Source organism: Lampris incognitus, chromosome 5, assembly GCF_029633865.1.
Source record: "Lampris incognitus isolate fLamInc1 chromosome 5, fLamInc1.hap2, whole genome shotgun sequence".
NCBI classification, from domain to species: Eukaryota; Metazoa; Chordata; class Actinopteri; order Lampriformes; family Lampridae; genus Lampris; species Lampris incognitus.
Window position 1 is genome coordinate 824,800 of NC_079215.1, and position 15,131 is coordinate 839,930.

Genomic DNA, 15,131 nt, shown 5'->3' on the forward strand with positions numbered 1-15,131 from the left:
ACAGACGACCGCCAGCCTCGGCTGCTTCATTATAGACGACCGCCAGCCTCGGCTGCTTCATTACAGACGACCGCCAGCCTCGGCTGCTTCATTACAGACGACCGCCAGCCTCGGCTGCTTCATTACAGACGACCGCCAGCCTCGGCTGCTTCATTATAGACGACCGCCAGCCTCGGCTGCTTCATTATAGACGACCGCCAACCTCGGCTGCTTCATTACAGACGACCGCCAGCCTCGGCTGCTTCATTATAGACGACCGCCAGCCTCGGCTGCTTCATTACAGACGACCGCCAGCCTCGGCTGCTTCATTACAGACGACCGCCAGCCTCGGCTGCTTCATTACAGACGACCGCCAGCCTCGGCTGCTTCATTACAGACGACCGCCAGCCTCGGCTGCTTCATTATAGACGACCGCCAGCCTCGGCTGCTTCATTACAGACGACCGCCAGCCTCGGCTGCTTCATTACAGACGACCGCCAGCCTCGGCTGCTTCATTACAGACGACCGCCAGCCTCGGCTGCTTCTTTACAGACGACCGCCAGCCTCGGCTGCTTCATTATAGACGACCGCCAGCCTCGGCTGCTTCATTACAGACGACCGCCAGCCTCGGCTGCTTCATTACAGACGACCGCCAGCCTCGGCTGCTTCATTACAGATGACCGCCAGCCTCGGCTGCTTCATTACAGACGACCGCCAGCCTCGGCTGCTTCGTTACAGACGACCGCCAGCCTCGGCTGCTTCGTTACAGACGACCGCCAGCCTCGGCTGCTTCGTTATAGACGACCGCCAGCCTCGGCTGCTTCATTACAGACGACCGCCAGCCTCGGCTGCTTCGTTACAGACGACCGCCAGCCTCGGCTGCTTCGTTACAGACGACCGCCAGCCTCGGCTGCTTCGTTATAGACGACCGCCAGCCTCGGCTGCTTCATTACAGACGACCGCCAGCCTCGGCTGCTTCGTTATAGAAGACCGCCAGCCTCGGCTGCTTCATTACAGACGACCGCCAGCCTCGGCTGCTTCATTACAGACGACCGCCAGCCTCGGCTGCTTCATTACAGACGACCGCCAGCCTCGGCTGCTTCATTATAGACGACCGCCAGCCTCGGCTGCTTCATTATAGACGACCGCCAGCCTCGGCTGCTTCGTTACAGACGACCGCCAGCCTCGGCTGCTTCGTTACAGACGACCGCCAGCCTCGGCTGCTTCAGTACAGACGACCGCCAGCCTCGGCTGCTTCGTTATAGACGACCGCCAGCCTCGGCTGCTTCATTACAGACGACCGCCAGCCTCGGCTGCTTCGTTATAGACGACCGCCAGCCTCGGCTGCTTCATTACAGACGACCGCCAGCCTCGGCTGCTTCATTATAGACGACCGCCAGCCTCGGCTGCTTCATTACAGACGACCGCCAGCCTCGGCTGCTTCGTTATAGATGACCGCCAGCCTCGGCTGCTTCATTATAGACGACCGCCAGCCTCGGCTGCTTCATTACAGACGACCGCCAGCCTCGGCTGCTTCGTTATAGATGACCGCCAGCCTCGGCTGCTTCATTACAGACGACCGCCAGCCTCGGCTGCTTCGTTATAGATGACCGCCAGCCTCGGCTGCTTCAGTACAGACGACCGCCAGCCTCGGCTAGCAGCACGGCGTGTGCTACACATGGTGCGCCGCGCCGCGCCGCTTTCAATAGGAGCTCCAGGAGAAATAGTGGGGGAGCGTAGAATAAACATGAGGGGGGCGGGGTGGGGGGGGGCAGGAAGCCCGAGAGTGACATGTTCCCCATGTGTGAGCCGTCTGACGATGGGTACGGCTGTGGGAAACCACTTCCCTACGCCATCCCGACACAAGTCCCATCAAAACGCCAGCAGGTCCACGGTAAGTTCACCCGACTGCATGTGCACTTCCCCAAGGCCAAACCACAAGCATCCAGTTGGACAGGCACATGCGACAGAAAAGGGGGAGCACCTGAGTATCTTAAAGATCGTCTGAAAGCCAAGCTACGGATGAAATCCCCAAATCTGTTTAACAGGTGAGGCCCCCACATCCCGTATTTACTCATGTCTTCATACTGTGGTGACCCCTGTGGGGGAATTCCTTCCCTGCATGACACCCATGCTAGCCGTGCAGCTAGGAGCAGTGGGCTGCCGCCGTGCAGCGCCCGCGGACCAACTCCAGTTCGTCTTGGCATGCCTTGCTCAGGGGCACAGGAGTATTCATTCTAACATGCATGTCTTTTTTTTATGGTGGCGGAAACCAGACCACCCGGAGAAAACCCACCACAGGCGTGGGGAGGGGGTCCTCCCTATAGGACCCGGGGAATATAGGACCCGGGGACTATAGGCACGGCCCCGTGGGGAGAACATGCAAACTCCACACAGAGGATGACCTGGGATGACCCCAAGGTTGGATGACCCCGGGGTGTGAACCCAGGGCCTTCTTGCTGCGAGGCGACAGCGCTAACCGCTGGGCCACCATGCCGCCCATATTGTCACTAAAGCTACGAATGAAACAAGTAGCAGGAGGTTTCCATGCCAACGGATGAATGTCCTGTAGATTTGAGTCGGAGTCTTTACTGGAGCAGAGTCTAAACAAGCGACCTTCACCTTTGAACTCTAAAGCCGTGTTTCCACCGCAGGAACTTTCCCCAGGAACCTGTTTCACCACAGGGACCGGGGTCTAAATGAAGTTCCGGGGACATTGTCTTACCCTCAAGAAGTCGCTGCTCGAGGGGCGGTGCTTTCCAAAAGCACAGGAACTTCGGGGGCTTGCAGCGCTGAACATTTCTGATTGGTCGAGTACTTGCAGCGTTTTATTTCAACTGCCATTTTCTTTAAATCTGCAGCTGCAAACCAGTGTTGTGTCGGAAACCCTTCAGTCAGTCACCGCTGCCCGCTCCCTGTCCGGGGACTCCGGGAAGGACTACACAGAGAGCTCAGCGGCAACTTGAAAAAACACTTCTGGACACTGCTCGGGTCAGTTACGTCATCGCTGTTGCACAATTAAAACCTGCCAGAGCATCGTCAGCTGGGGGACTATCCATAATAAATACCGGCATGCATTTTTGTGTGACAAACACAGGACATTATACTGAGCGCATTTTCCCTCATTAACAAATACGAGGTATTTGGGGGCCACTGTTGTTGTGATGCTCTGCTCACATTAGACATTATTTTCACACCATTCATCTCCTGCCTGTCATCATAAAGAAAAGCAAACTTCGTGATAATACTCTTTATAGAGCAGTTTTCCGAGCTGTGACCCAACATCAACCTTTCTTTCTTCTCACAATCATTCAAATATGGTTGCTCGGAGAAGAGAGAGAATTACTCGAGAGAAACCTGACACACGCTGCTGTGACACAGCCGTCGCTTTTTCATACATCAGCGGACTAGTTTCCTCCCGCCATCAAAAAGACACGCGTGTTAGGGTTAACACTCCTGTCTGTGCCCCTGAGCAAGGCAAAGGGAAGACGGCCTGGAGTTGGTCTCCGGGCGCTGCAGCTGCCCACTGCTGCCATACGATAGGATGGGTCAAAAGCAGAAGGCACATGTCACTGTAACCGGACAACGGTACGATGACTTCCTTTCTGTCTGTCTGTCTGTCCTTCTACTTTGCCTAATCTTCACAGGCAGGTCTTCAGACTGCCGAGGAAACGCACACAACAACGGGCTGAAAAGCAGCTGTGGGACTAAAGGTCCCGGGTGCTCCGGGGGGAATACAGCTGTGCTGCGGGCAGGCCGGGTGTGGGTCACACACCTTCTTGCTGTAAGTAAGCAGAACTTGAACACAGCGTCCAAATTGTCCATGCTATTACATACTAACAGTACACAAACTTTAGTGTGCATGATGTTAGTTTGCAAATGTAGCATGTGAAAGGTATGTGTTTGCATACGACATGGACGGAAATATCAAGCATGGACTTTACCCCCTTCAATGTCAAGCGCTTTGGGTGTCTCGAAAAGCCCTGTATAAATGTAATGGTTATTATTATTATCGTCACTAAACGATCAAAACCACCTCAAAATTCTTGTTTCCATGGAAACAACTGACCAATGGAAAATGTTCCAGAGTGATACAACAGATATCAGAATCAGAATCAGAACACTTTATTCCTTCCCGAGGGGAAGTTGGGTCCTTTCACAGACACTCACGCTCTTGTAAAGACAACAAACGTGAAATCGAAGTGGGAGGAGGAGCAGCAACGAGCATCGGCAAATTCCAAATGTACTTTTTAACAAAGGCATATTAAAATGTGTTTTTGACATAGTGTGTGACACCTTGGTGATATATACTTCCTTTGCAGCCGTGAGCCAAAGCAGCAGTTTCTCTTTTTGGAAGCACATCTTCTGGTGTTAAGAAGGGTGACCTCCACTTAGAGGCATCCACCAAGTGTGCAAGCTCTGTATTATGCGGTGCATTCTGCATGCAACATAATGCATAGTGCCTTACCGGGCCACTGAGGAGCACCTGTGTGTAATACACTGTAAACCTGTGTGTTTCCGACGGCAGACACCCTGCACTCTGCAAAATGTTGTCATTGTGGATGGTGTCTGTTTATATGCGAAAAAAGGTTTTATTGTGTTGCTGTTAGCCTTTGGAACGGGGATTATCAAAGGCTGTGGTCTTTTCATGGAAAAATGAATTTGGACTGAGTCTTGGCTTCTTGATTTGTTAGCAAATCTTTCACAGTAACTTGCAGTTAGTTCCCAGTGGGTTCTTCCCCTGAACATTTTCGATGATGTCAAACAACCTGGACATGTCTTATTATGGGTTACTTCCCTTGGTCAGTTTGCCTCCTACAAGGATTAATGAATTGGCCAGACAGCTGGGTCGTGCTGTTGCAGTTGGTCCGGGATCTTATTATAATCCATAATGCTGTGCATAGTGATAGTTCTTGGCCTCTTTAGGTATACACTGATCAGCCAAAACACTGAAAACACTGATAGGTTAAGCAAATAACTGACTGATTATTATCATTATCATTATTACAATAAGATAAGATAAGCTAAGATAAGAGACTTTATTGTCATTGTGCGAACACAACGACATTTCATTTGGTGACTCTCAGACCAGCAACGAACAGTCAGTTTCCTGAAGTTGATGTGTTGCAAGCAAGAAAAACAGGCAAGCGTAAGGATCTGAGTGACTTTGACAAGGGCCAACTTGTGATAGATAGCCAGATGACTGGGTCAGAGCATCTCCAAAACCGCAGGTCTTTTGGGGTGTTCCCGATGTGCAGTGGTCAGTACCTACCAAAAGTGGTCCAACGAAGGACAACAGGTAAACTGGCGACAGGGTCTTGGGTGCCCAAGGCTCACTGATGGACATGGGGCGCGAAGGCGAGCCCATCTGGTCTGATCCCACAGAAGAGCTACTGTCACTCAGACTGCTGAAACAGTTCATGCTGGCTATGATAGACAGGTGTCAGGACACACAGTGCATCACAGCTTGCTGCATATGGGGCTGTGTAGCCGCAGACCGGTCAGAGAGCTCATGATGACTCCTGTCCACCGCCTACAATGGGCACCTGGGTGTGAGATCTGCACCATGGAGCAATGGAAGAAGGTTCCCTGCTCTGATGACTCACGTTTTCTTTTACATCATGTAGAAAGCCAGGTGGTGTGTGCATTGTTTATCTGGTGGGGACATCCAGGTGGCGTAGCAGTCTATTCCATTGCCTACCAACACAGAGATCACCGGTTCGAATCCCTGTGTTACCTCTGTCTTGGTCGGGCGTCCCAACAGATACAATGGGCTGTGTCTGCAGGTGGGAAGTTGGATGAGGGTAAGATTAGGGTAACTGGCCAAGTACAATTGCGCAGAAAAATGGGGGGAAAACCCCTCCAAAAAAAAGTATGCACTATGGGAAGGAGGCAGTGTGGTGCTCTGGGCAATGTTCTGCTGGGGAGCCCTTGGTCCTGGCATTCATGTGGACCTTACTTCGACACCTACCAAAACATTGTTGCACACCAGTACATCCCTGCATGGTAACGGTATTCCCTGATGGCAGTGGCCTCGGGTGGTTTTAATGTTTTGGCCGATCAGTAATGAAAGACTCAAGCCGAGAAGTTGTCAATAGTGACACATAAAAAAGCCAGGAGGCAAAAATGCACAAAATTCCTGCTGGCCAGCCACAATGAGCCAGCTGAGCCATGCTGGATGTGCTCTGTACTTAGGCCTGTTTATGGCATCCAACCACATACCACTTGATTCCACAATGCCACTAGTGAGAGTGGGACAGGACCTGACAGCTATCTGCTCCTAATGAAAGCCATTTAGCTTGAGAAGAGAAGAGCTGCTGAATAACTGAGCTATATTAGTCACACACACACACACAAACACACACACACACACGCGCACACACACACAAACACACACATGCGCATACACACATGAGCACAAATATTCAAACCAGCATAAATAGTGGTGATGCATAGCTGGCAGCCCTACAATTCTCTCAGTGCTTTTCTGAAGGCATACTTTATTCAGCACGACACCAAAGGCCACTTCAGCATAATGACGTCGTAGTAAAAGAAAGTGAGAAACAAGGGGGATCAAACCAGTAGCAGGAATAAACACAGAGGCAAGCGATCCAACAACACAGGAAAGGGCACAGTGTAAGCTAACCGAGCTACAGACCAGAACAGGAAGCTGCAGCATTCAACACCCTACACACTGCTTCGGCCTCGCCGGTCAGCACTGATGTGCTCATCTATTCACAGGTCCGGAGCCCAAATGACAGCGAACAAAAGCACACTGGCATCATTACTGACACAAGTACTAGCTATCTCACCGTGGTAGCATTCTTACCATGAGTGCGGTAATGGTGCCATGTAGCTAGTTACTGAAGGTAGTGATTACTGGCTTTACTGGCTTTGTCTCTGGAACAGGCGAGGCTATAGCATTTATAAAGCACCGTTCCCGGTAGCTATACACAGTATACAACCTGTATTTGGTTAGGTGTGTCAAATCCAACCTCATGTCTAGTATCCACTGGCTGTGTTTACTATATGCACCCGAGTATTGGGATGCTTATGTAGCTTGTCTTTCATTTGGCAAATATTAGCACCATACTTCCAACTAGAGTAACTCAGAGCTCTTATCCCAAGTGGAAGAAAACAAGAGTTTCTTTTCTCCGTGCACGGCGCTCTCTCTCTGATGGGAATAGTTAAACAGCTGGGACTGGGCTAACAGTAAAACATAGCCGCACATAGCGTGAAGATACCATGTGTTTTGGAGAGACAGAGAAAACAGGCCGTTAAATATCAATAATGAAGGCATGGCTGGAATACTGATTTGTGGTTCTGTGCAGCTGATTGTGAATCAATTTTTACTTGTGTTACTATTGTTTGTGTACTCTAGTTTTGAGATTTATACTTTTTCTTTTTGTTGCTAAGAGTGGTTCATGAAGCATTTTAGCTCTAAAACTAGCTCCTAAATGTGCTAAAAGTTAGGTGTCGGGGTGAGGACGTCACTTAGACCAAATCAGAACCACCCCAGAAGCGGCTGCTGGCGTTAACAGCTGCTGCTGTTGGACTGGACACCGATCAGCGGTCCACATTTAATGATTTCTTTCCTTGCGTGGACAAGTTGTGAAAGAACTCAAAAGCTTGCATCCAGTTTGGTTTCTTTTTATGTGTGTGCAGCAATATGTCAGGCTTGTTCCCGTCAGCCATGCTCATTCTACATTATCAGACTAATGAAATGGCTGCGTTTAAAAACAAATATAGCCCATCCCATCCATGCTGACTGCATGTATGCAATCATGGAGGTATTGCATGTATGTAATCATGTTGGTATTGCATGTATGTAATCATGTTGGTATTTCATGTATGTAATCATGTTGGTATTGCATGTATGTAATCATGTTGGTATTTCATGTATGTAATCATGTTGGTATTGCATGTATGCAATCATGGAGGTATTTCATGTATGTAATCATGTTGGTATTTCATGTATGTAATCATGTTGGTATTTCATGTATGTAATCATGTTGGTATTTCATGTATGTAATCATGTTGGTATTGCATGTATGTATTTCATGTACGTAATCATGTATGTATTGCATGTATGTAATCATGTTGGTATTGCATGTATGTATTTCATGTATGTAATCATGTATGTATTGCATGTGTGTAAGCGTGTATGTATTGCATGTATGTATTTCATGTACGTAATCATGTATGTATTGCATGTGTGTAATCGTGTATGTATTGCATGCATGTATTTCATGTACGTAATCATGTATGTATTGCATGTGTGTAATCGTGTATGTATTGCATGTATGTATTTCATGTACGTAATCATGTATGTATTGTATGTGTGTAATCGTGTATGTATGGCATGTATGTAATCATGTATGCACTGCATGTATGTAATCATGTATGTATTCCATGGATGTAATCATGTTGGTATTTCATGGATGTAATCATGTATGTATTGCATGTATGTAATCATGTTGGTATTTCATGTATGTATTTCGTGTATGTAATCCTGGATGTATTGCATGTATGTAATCATGTATGTAATCATGATGGTATTTCATGTACTATGTAATCATGGATGTATTGCATGTATGTAATCCTGTATGTAATCATGTTGGTATTTCATGGATGTAATCATGTATGTATTGCATGTATGTAATCATGTTGGTATTTCATGTATGTATTTCGTGTATGTAATCATGGATGCATTGCATGTATGTAATCATGTATGTAATCATGTTGGTATTTCATGTACTATGTAATCATGGATGTATTGCATGTATGTAATCCTGTATGTAATCATGATGGTATTGCATGTATGTAATCATGTTGGTATTTCATGTACTATGTAATCATGATGGTATTGCATGTATGTAATCCTGTATGTAATCATGATGGTATTGCATGTATGTAATCATGTTGGTATTTCATGTACTATGTAATCATGGATGTATTGCATGTATGTAATCCTGTATGTAATCATGTTGGTACTGCATGTATGTAATCATGGTGGTATTTCATGTACTATGTAATCATGGATGTATTGCACTGTATTTGCCCACTGAGGCAAATTTGTAATTTGTGATATTGGGCTATACAAATAAAATTGATTTGATTTGACTATGGCAACATAGTGTGTGCCTCCCGCCATTGCACTGTTAGTCTACTCTATAGTCTACTGTGTGGTGTTCACTGTGTGTTGTGGTCGACTTGTTGACAGAATAAATTCAATAGGGAGCATTTAAGCAAGTGTGCGGACTCTATTTTTCTTGTTTTCATTTGTCGTTTTTCTATTGGGCACCTTACAAGGGATTTTTTAGTGGATGCAGCTGAACAGTCTACTGTACAGGCCGTGCTGGAACACCCTCCAAAGTGTTTCCAGATTCCATCTGATCCAAACTTCAGAGTCTTTCACCAACACAGACCGGTCCCCTGTCAGCCAATCACTGTGGGCTTAAAGAGTGAGGGCATTCATGAAAGACTTCAGCCAGTTCCTCAGCAGAAGTTGGTCTCAGCAGCTTCTGGAATCGATTTTAAGACGAAACTTTGAAGAAGGAACCTTTAGTGCCATTGAGGGGTACACTTGGTGCGAAGATAAACTACTTCATGAATACGGCCCCTGACGTTTTTAACCTTCTCTGTCTAAGCCGCCCTCGGTTGTTTCCCCGACATTCCCCCTAATGCTTGTGTTGCTGTCGTTTTGTCTTCATCTCTCGATATTTTTCCCTCCCGTCATCTCCGGTCAACTCCTCTCCTCTACTTTTTTGTTTCCACTTCTTTCTTCTCCTCTCCTCTGTGCTCCTCCTCTCCACTTCTTTCTCCTCTCTATTCCCTTTCCTTCCCCCCACCGATCTCTCGTTTTCTTTGACAGAATAAGAAGTGAGAAAGAGGCAAAAAAGAAATCCTTGATGCCCTTTGATGTGCGCGCCATGTTCTCACCTTCCTCCGAGTAAAGAGGGACTGACTTTTCACAGGGAGGCCTATGGAGCCAGGGATGAAAAAGTTTGTCATCTACCTGCTAGCCTCTCGAGACCATCACATCCCGTCCTCAGTTCATCTCCTCCTCCTCCTCCTCCTCTCCCGCTATGAAAACCTTTCCTCCTACCTTTGTCATTCACCACATTTTCATGCAGTCAGTAATTGGATAAAGGGGAATAAGTGAACTTAGGTGATTTGAGTGAGTTTAAGGTGTCTACATGCAATAATATGACCTCTTAATGAGTTGAGTTTACAAGACTTCTCGGATGATGGAATTATGAAATGGAAGTTACGTTGCGCGCAACCCCAGTTCCAACTTGTTTGAGACTTTTCAGAAATTTTCCTCCGTTTCTGTTTATTCACCCATCCCAAAACCTCAGGATATGGATCATGGAAGGTTGAATCAGTTCATCTGGATACAACATTTATTGACAGATACGTTTCATCACTCCACTAAGTGAATATTCAGACTGCAGACGTCACTTGGTTGAGTGATGAAACGTATCTGTCAATAAACGTTGTATGCAGAAGAACTGATTCAACCTTCTTTGATTTTCTTACCTGGATTATTGCGCATGCGTCAAGACTTGGGATAGGAAGCTCCTTCATTTTACTGAGCAGGCTGAGATGTTGTTTTAGCATCGTTCCAGAGATGTGTCTGCCGCTCACAAAGAGCAGACAATGCTCAGCTGTACTGCTGAGGTGCCAGCTAACAGGGCCAGTAACCGACGATTAAGGAAAGGACGCGGCACACCCATTCCACCCTGAAGAAGGCGGCGGCTAGGTTTGCAGCAACGTTTCCTCCTGGGTTGCTCCTGAAAATTGCATACTAGCATATATTTATACAGTAAAATAGTATGAGTGTTTTTAGTATGTCGTAAATGCACCAAATACCCAGATATCATAATACATCCAGAAAAACATCATAGTACACAAACACTGGACACTGTGCTGGAATGGCTATCCCACAGTGCCTTGCCGTACCTCACGACAACGAAAAACAATGGCAGACAGCGACACAAACCCCAAACCAGCGGAACGGCGGGACAGTTTAAATGAAAGTAATACTTCTCACTATGCTAAGCAGAATGTAGTTACAATTACCTTTTATCTTTATGTCTTCAAAAAGATGTTGGTCACCGCACCGGTGGACGTTTATATACAGCTTATGGTCATTAGGAACTACCCGTGCAGCTCTATGAGTAATCTGTCCAAATAGCCGTTATACTTTTTACTCACATTCGTATAGTACGCTGGAAGATAGCATGGCATAGTTTGTAGTACATATCGTCACCTTCTTCAAATAATGGCCTCAGTCATATTTTCAAGTTTTTCAAAAAACAGAATAAACTGAAACTGAAACAAAATCTGTCAGTTCATTCTGGCAGGGAAGGAGCCCGAGCTGGTGTGAGAGGTGGAGCGGTACCAACTAGACATAGAATAAACTGAAACAAAATTTGTCAGTTTATTCTGGGGTTTTTTTTAAACTTGAAAATGCGACTTAGGCCATTACTTGAAGAAGGTGACGATATGTGACTTCAGACGCAGCCTATGGTGTTCTTTGTCTATCGTTTCTGGGTCAGATGCTGGTCGTGGGACTTGGGGGATGTGCACAGCCAATTCTCAAAACTCCGATTAAGGTGACTACAAAGCAGAGTAGAATGAATGACTGATGATGAATCTGGCTGTTAATTACATTACGTTTGTGTTGATTTAAAGCTTAATTTGGTTAAGGTAGTTAGTTTGATTAAGGTGCTTACAGTTGCAAAAATCAAGTTTAAATCGAATTTTTAACTTGCATGTAAATACTGATTCTCCCTCCTTGCCTGCCAGCCTTCCTCTTGTCCAGGCTGCATAATCAATGGCAGAGTTCCTACTGGCGATCTCATTGACACACCGAGACCTCAGAAGAGGTAACGATCACTGTCCGAGGGACAGAAAGACCAAGAAGCATGGAGAAGTAGGGAATCAATCAGAGGAGGTAACGATCACTGTCCAAGGGACAGAAAGACCAAGAAGCATGGAGAAGTAGGGAATCAATCAGAGGAGGTAACGATCACTGTCCAAGGGACAGAAAGACCAAGAAGCATGGAGAAGTAGGGAATCAATCAGAGGAGGTAACGATCACTGTCCGAGGGACAGAAAGACCAAGAAGCATGGAGAAGTAGGGAATCAATCAGAGGAGGTAACGATCACTGTCCAAGGGACAGAAAGACCAAGAAGCATGGAGAAGTAGGGAATCAATCAGAGGAGGTAACGATCACTGTCCGAGGGACAGAAAGCCCAAGAAGCATGGAGAAGTAGGGAATCAATCAGAGGAGGTAACGATCACTGTCCGAGGGACAGAAAGACCAAGAAGCATGGAGAAGTAGGGAATCAATCAGAGGAGGTAACGATCACTGTCCAAGGGACAGAAAGACCAAGAAGCATGGAGAAGTAGGGAATCAATCAGAGGAGGTAACGATCACTGTCCAAGGGACAGAAAGCCCAAGAAGCATGGAGAAGTAGGGAATCAATCAGAGGAGGTAACGATCACTGTCCAAGGGACAGAAAGCCCAAGAAGCATGGAGAAGTAGGGAATCAAGTGATTCTCTCTCTTCAAAGCATTTTGGTGGCCTCAGATAAAAGGTAGGCCAAATACAGATAAGAATTCAACCTGAAACCCACAATTCTTCTCCCAACGGTTATTCTATCCATTGGGACCATAGAGTCAGGTTACATGGTACTAAATGTCATCTTTACTGTGCTTGGAGACACTCTCCATATGCAACTGTTGAAGAGATGTTTGACCAGGTAGGATGAACACTGGGGTGGCAGCAAATACATTCCTACGCAAACAGGAAACGGGATTCAAATGTGATGCCAATTTGGTGATGCTTCTGTTTGACAGGTAATCTACCAATTCCACAGTCAATACGACTGTAAACCTGTGTTCCCATATAGTGTGATGGAGCCTGTAGTACATTAGACCGTCTGTGTGAGCTTTGGACCAGGATCCATTGTTACAACGATAGGAACTGTTCACTGCTGAGCTGACGGCACACCAGCACCAACTGCTGCTACACCTATTTCTCTCTGCATCCTACATCCAACTAAATCAGAACACTTATACTGTAATATTGGCTGTCTATCCCACAGTATCACCACATCGTCTTCACGTTTCAAATGGATAAAAAAAGAATGATGTATTAATGGTGAAAAGTCACAGAGACAGCTTTAAAAAGTAGTTGCTCTCTTTGCTAGGTCAAATTTAGATATATATCACCCTCGAATAATATTGCCACAATATCCTTGGATAGACACTTCTAATGACCTTTGGCTACAACGGGTGGATGGAGCAGGCCAGTATAACGCTCTCGTTATCTGTCTTTAGATCTCGCTAATGGAGATGGTATGTGAAGATGGCAGCCTAATAGCATTGTGCTACTACGTCACTGATAACAATCATACAGATAGAAAAGTTATATAAGCCTCACTAACAAAAACTCAAGACTATTCTGTCCTTTCAATAGGCTATATATATATATATATATACAGATATACACACACACACACACACACACACACACACACACACACACACCCTGCTCACGGCACAGCAAACTCTCAGCGAGCGGCAGGCTGGAAATGGCAGGAGGGACGTGTGTGCATGTACATGTGCAGTCACATTCCTGTGTGCGTGTTTGGGGTTAAATGCTTACGACGGCATTTGTGTGTGTGTGTGTGTGTGTGTGTGTGTGTGTGTGTGTGTGTGTGTGTAGGCTTACAACTGTGTGTCCGTGCATGTGAGGACCCCGTAGGGGTCCAAAAGCCTTTTGCCCGGGCTGCAGCTCGTGCTTCCTCGTCTGGCAGGTGACGAGGAGCAGGAGAGCAGCATTCTGACGTCATGTCTGGGAATATTCTCATTCACAGATCGTCCATCAGATCCGGGGCCACTCCATCCGCCTGAAGTGCAAATCCCATTTAAAGTATGACAACTTCCTGTACGTCTGACAGACATTATGCCATCACCTCCTTGTACAGTCGACGACGGACTACTTTCTAATATTTGAATTATGCAATACTTATACTATGCTAGTTTGAATATCTGATCAATTCACTATTTCAGTAGCAAATTAACCCCGAGTCTTGTGGTGCCCCTAAAACTACGATTACTACTACTATTACTACTACTACTATTACCACTACCACTTTTGGCTGCTCCCGTTAGGGGGCGCCACAGCGGATCATCCGTTTCCATCTCGTCCTGTCCTCTGCATCTTCCTCTGTCACACCAGCCACCTGCATGTCCTCCCTCACCACCTCCATAAACCTCCTCTTTGGCCTTCCTCTTCTCTTCTTCCCTGGCAGCTCCATATTCAGCATCCTTCTCCCAGTATACCCAGCATCTCTCCTCCACACATGTCCACACCATCTCCATCTTGTCTCTCTTGCTTTGTCTCCAAACCGTCCAACCTGAGCTGTCCCTCTAATATACTGGTTCCTAATCCTGACCTTCTTCGTCACTCCCAGTGAAAATCTCATCATCTTCATCTCTGCCACCTCCAGCTCTGAGGACTGGAGGCAATGACCCACTGATTACATTTTTTTAAGCTGTTGGCCATCGACCCCCCCCACCTCCACCCCAAACAGCAGACTGTACTTTCCCCTTGTTCATTGGGTAGATAATAATAAGCTAACAATCATAATAATAATAATACATTTTATCTATTCAGCACTTTTTGAAATCATCAAAGACGCTCTACATAAAAATAAACACAAAACAACACACCAAAACCACAAAACACAACATTAATCACACATTAAAAGCAATCCTGAAGAGGTGAGTTTTGAATACCGATTTGAATGTGGACAGTTGGGTGCAGTCCCTGATGTGTTTGGGGGAGAGAGTTCCAGAGGGAGGGGGCAGCTATGCAGAAGGCTCTGGCGCCCAGCGCTGGCGCTCGGCCCTGTATGGTGGAGACAGGAGGTTGTAGGCTGCGGGAAGGAGTACGGTAGTGGAGCGGGTCAGGGAGGTAGGAGGGGGCCTGTTTATGGAGGGCTTAGTGAGTGAGGAGAAGGACTTTGAACGGGATCTGTTATGGAACAGGGAGCCAGTGGAGGCTGTGAAGGACAGGGATGATGTGGTCACAGGAGCAGGAGTTGGCGAGCAGGCGGGCAGCAGAGTTCTG